Consider the following 5647-nt stretch of genomic DNA (forward strand, 5'->3'; position numbering starts at 1 on the left):
GAATATCTACAGCATATGCCCTTCTTTCATCCTTACCAAGAATGCAAATCTGGGGCCAGTATCAGAAGGGTGATCACTGGAGGGTAATAATTCAGATCTTTTTTCTTTCCACAGACCTGCCCTAAGGACACTGCAGTGACAGACACATTCCCTCCCTGTACTTTCTGACAGGGTAGATTTACTTCCACATGGAGGGAACCACTATACCTGGTTTTTACAACTATGGCCTTCAAGGCCAAAACCTTGAGGGCTCTCACAGAAGTCAGTGTACATACAAATTACTACACACTTGCTGATGTTTACCAGGGCCCTCAGAAGACAGATTGGAGGGTTTCAAATTGCAGTCTCATTTTGTCAGTAAAAAAAAATATGGGTGGATACCTTTTTTTTTTTTTTAAGCTCTGTACATAGCGCTGTACAGAGCTAAAGTGAGTAAATTGACCCTGAGGTGTGGGCAAGCTTTACCCTTTAGAGAGGATCAAGTCTTCATGTCAGAGAATGCTCTGAAGTCCTAGAGAGGGACTTCTCCTGACCCTCTTGCTTCCTTCCAATGAATGAAATTTATGATAAAATGAACATTTCTGAGGATTTTTATCAACTCAGCAATATCTGTAGCAAGATTCTCGGTCTAGCTAGTAGAATAAATGAACTACAGTTAATTCATGAACCACATAAGGATGTTCAGGTATATGATAGACCCTACATGGGATGGTAGTCTCTTTAGTTACTTTAATGGGGCTGAGAATTTTCTCCTGTTTAGTGATATCACAGATTTTCAGAACCTTGTAACATCACACACTCATTGAACTCATGTGTGTGGTGATGCTAGCTGTGGTGGAGAGCATTAACAGCACTGTTCTCGTGTGTACTTAATAATGGTGGTGAATTACAGCTAATGGTTTTAGCTGTATTTAGTAGATATTACCATTACTTCAGAGTCTCTTATTTACTAAAAGGAAATTTATGTAAAATTGCCTGCCTTTTGACACTGGCAGCAACCTCACACATCTGATTGCCCCGTCTTTTACATGTACCGAGAGGTTACATTGGTAATGGACTGAGAAGCCCCAGGTTTGTGTAAGTATAACTTAGAATGTTCATACAACAATGAGATCACCTAAAGATACAGTTCTCAGAACTCACCCCACAGTTAAGATGGGTCCCATGACTGTATTGTATATCCAGATGGGTTTACAAATTGTATAATCTAGTCTTCTCTGTAGAGCTGGTTGACTAGAATGGCAGCTTGCTAATCCAGAGCCCTGGTTTCTGTGCTCATGGGTAGAGGGGTCCTGGTGGGTTAGGCACTATTTCTGGCTGCAGCTACTCTTAGAATCAAGCACTTATTTAAGACGTGACTGGTGCCCTGGGAATGGTGGCACATGCCATTAATCCCAGTACTCAGGAGTCAGAGGCAGGAGGATTTCTGTGAGTTTAAAGCCAGGCCGGTCTACAGAGTGAGTTCCAGGACAGCTAGGGATACACAGAGAAACCATGGCTCACAAAAATAAAAGAATAGAAAAAGTGATTGGTAAATGAAAGATCTATGAAGAATAAGTGATGTGACTCTTTTCATCCCAGATTCACTGGGTTTTAAAAAGTGTTAACCAAAAACAGTGGTGCTGACTTTGTTTCTCAACTGGACAAACTTTCATGAGACCACTTTCTTTTTGAGAAATGACACAGCATCCTTGAGTCCAGCAGATCTTAGGTCCTGAAGATGAAGAAGGCTCAAGGTAGACTGTGGAGAGCTTTGGGGAATGTCATCATAGGGACTGAGCTATGTGGAGAGGTAGACAGAAATACCAATGACTCATGCAAGGAGCTTTAACCTTGCTCTTCAGCTGGAGCTGAGTAGAACGTTTGCAAAGGAGAAAATTCCCCATAGTGCCCTGGTTGGAAGAAAAGGTGTAGGTCTTATTTTTATCTATCTTTCCACATTTTATATAAGAATGGAAATGTTTCCGTTGCTCATGTCAAGAAATGGAGGGGCTGGAGACAGAGAAAGTAAGAAAGAGGAGTTAGGTGGGGTGGCACACATCCTTCAATCCCAGCATTTGGGAGGCAGAAGCAGGTGGATTTCTAAGTTTGATGCCAGCCTGATTCACAGAAAAAGAGAGTTCCAGGACAGCCAGAACTACACAGAGAAACCCTGTCTCCAAAATAAAAATAAAAGTACAAGAGAAGAAAGAAAGAGAAACAAAACAAAACAGAAACAACAACAATAACAAAAACAAAAACATAGGAAAGAGAGCACCAGGGCCCTGACTCTACCTTAGACTCCACCACACTACTGACACCATTTCTACATGGTTCCCTTTTATAGGGTTTAACATTGGTGGTGCTATTTGTTTCAGTCTGTGAAGACCAGATACTTACAGATGCTTGTTTTTTTTTTTAATTTAATTTAATTTAATTTAATTTTTGTAAATGAAAAATATATATTGAAATATATAATAACAATAATATGAAATAAATTATAATAAAATTTACATTTTTTATTAGATATTTTCTTTATTTACATTACAAATTTTATCCCCTTTCCTGGTTTCCTCTCGGAAAACACTATCCCCCTCTCCTCTCCGGGCTCACCAACACACTCACTCCTGCTCCCTGTCCTGGCACTCCCCTACACTGGGGCATCAAGCCTTTATAGGACCAAAGACCTCTCCTCCCACTGATGACCTACAAGGCCATCCTCTCCTACATATGCGGCTGGAGCTGTGGGTCCCTCCATTTGTACTCTTTATTGGTGGTTTAGTCCCTGGGAGCTCTGGGGGTATTGGTTAGTTCATACTGTTGTTCCTCCTATGGGGCTGCAAACCCCTTCAGCTCCTTGGGTACTTTCTCTAGCTCCTCCACTGGGGACCCTGCGCTGAGTCCAATGGTTGGCTGAGAACACCCACCTCTGTATTAGTCAGGCACTGGCAGAGCCTCTCAGAAGACAGCTATATCAGGCTCCTGTCAACAAGCATTTGTTGGCATCCACAATAGTGTCTGAGTTTGTTGACTGTATATGGGATGAATCCCCATGTGGGGCAGTCTCTGGATGGCCTTTCCTTCAGCCTCTGCTCCACACTTTGTCTCTGTATCTCCTCCCATGGGTATTTTGTTCCTCCTTCTAAGAAGGACCAAAACACCAACACTTTGGTTTTCCTTCTTTTTGAGCTTCATGTGGTCTGAAAATTGTATCTGGGGTATTCTGAGCTTCTAGGCTAATATCCATTTATCAGTGAGTGCACACCATGTGTGTTCTTTTGTGACACTGGGTTACCTCACTCAGGATGATATTTTCTAATTCCATCCATTTACCTAAGAATTTCATAAATTCATTGTTTTTAATAGCTAAGTAGTGCTTAATAGTGTAACTGTACCACATAATCTCTATCCATTCCTCTGTTGAGGGGCATCTGGGTTCTTTTGAGCTTCTGGCTATTATAAATATGGCTGCTGTGAACATAGTTGAGCATGTGTCCTTATTACATGTTGAAGCATTTTCTGGGTATATGCCCAGGGGTGGGTCCTCAGGTAGTACTATGTCCAATTTTCTGAGGAATTGCCAAACTGATTTCTAGAGTGGTTGTACCAGCTTGCAATCCCACCAGCAATGGAGGAGTGTTCCTCTTTCTCCACATTCCTGGACAGCATGCCAGCATCTGCTGTCACCTGAATTTTTTATCTTAGCCATTCTGACTGGTGTGAGGTGGAATCTCATGGTTGTTTTGATTTGCATTTCCCTGATGACTAAGGATGTTGGACATTTCTTTAGGTGTTTCTTAGCCATACGAGTTTCCTCAGTTGAGAATTCTCTGTTTAGCTCTGATCCCAATTTTTAAATAGGGTTATTTGGTTCTCTGGAGTCTAATTTCTTGAGTTTTTCTATATATTGGATACCAGGTACCAAAGTTAAATCACTATCAGATAAACCATCTAAACAGTCCTATAACCCCTAAAAAAATAGGAGTCATTGCAGCTGGGAAATTTTAATAAAAGTTTCAACCTGTAGAGCATTTTAATCCAGTAACACGACTACTCTGGCTAAAATACAGACAAGCCCTTATTACACACATTTAGTCCTAAACAATGAAGGTAAAGTTAAGAAGCACCAATGTTTGAAGTGATGTCTAATTGAGAAGAATACAAAATGATGAATCATAGCAAGATTCAACTCAATAGGATATTCCTAACTCTCACCAGAATGAAGAGAAAAGAGAGGTTACTTGAGAGAGATAACAGAGAGAAAATAAAGAGAAGGAAGTTTTACCAGGACAGTTGTACAGAGACAGATTGCAGAGAGAGAACAAGCTAGACACAGGTGAAGACAGAATGGAGCCAGAGAATGAGAAGGAGCCAGACGATTACTTAAAGTTAGTATGAGGCCAAGCAGAGCAATTCAGTCAGAAGCTGAAAGAAGGCATTTTGAATCAGTCAGCATGGAGAGTAATTTTGAGTCAGAATAGCTGAGTTGCCCAGCCAGCGAGAGTTCAGAAAGAGCTAGAAAAGATGAACTTATTCAGCAGTAAGTCTCAGAGGCTGAATTTTCCTATGAAAAGAAAAGAGAGCTGGTGAGATGACTCAGTGGATTAGACCACTGACTGCTCTTCCGAAGGTTCTGAGTTCGAATCCCAGCAACCACATGGTGGCTCAAAACCACCTGTAATCCCTCTTCTGGCACATCTGAAGACAGCTATTGTGCACTTATGTATAATAATAAAAACTATTTGGGCTGGAGCAGGGCCAACTGGAGTGAGCAGGGTTGACCGGAAGGAGCAGAATTCCTAAAATTCAATTCCCAACAATCACATGAAGGCTCACAACCATCTATACAGCTACAGTGTACTCATATATACATTAAATAAATAAATCTTTTTAAAAAAAGAATAAAGTCCCAATAATATAAATTGGATAAAAGATAACTGACAAACAAAATCACCAAGAGTGGATATATGTGAAGAGTTGAGTAAAAATAATTCCTATTCTGGAATGGGTCAGAAAATGCAGTGACACAAGAAAAATGGGGAATAATCCTTAAAAAAGAGATGCTCAAGTATTTTTAAGTGTGTTGTTTATGAGCTGGAAAAGCCAAGAGTTAGGGGGTTTCCTGTAAGTCACCAGAACAGTGAGTGCCACCAGCTTCCCTTCATCTGACCAGTTCCTGACATTGTATTTAGAACAGGGCCATAGAGACAAAACTACAGCAAACACATATACTATTGCATAAGTTGCTGTTTAATGTGTAAGGCATGGTTCATTTGCGAGTTGTAATAATTATGAACCTGAATGCATTTCAAAGTATATTAGTGTCTTAAAATAGCAAATGTTGGCAGCATTGCCAGTTGTCCAGGACATATCTCATGGATTTGAATATTATCACACACAACTGTCATTGCTTAGTGAGAACTTGAGCATCCAAGTCAGGATGGGCCAGAGGAGGCATGGTTCAAAGTGACCATGAGGGTCTCTTTGAGGGTCTCTTGCAGAGTCTGATGCCCAGACCTCGGTAGATTTGAAATTCAGGGACCAATTCCTCAGGGGACTAGAGCCCATAACTGGAAAATAATGGTTCATAGAAAAATACTACTTGGCAGGGAAGATGAAAGGAAATGGAGTTAGAATATAGCTCAGTTTCCAAAGACCATCTGAAGAA

The sequence above is a fragment of the Mus musculus genome, chromosome 2, assembly GCF_000001635.26.
Source record: "Mus musculus strain C57BL/6J chromosome 2, GRCm38.p6 C57BL/6J".
Classification (NCBI taxonomy): Eukaryota; Metazoa; Chordata; class Mammalia; order Rodentia; family Muridae; genus Mus; species Mus musculus.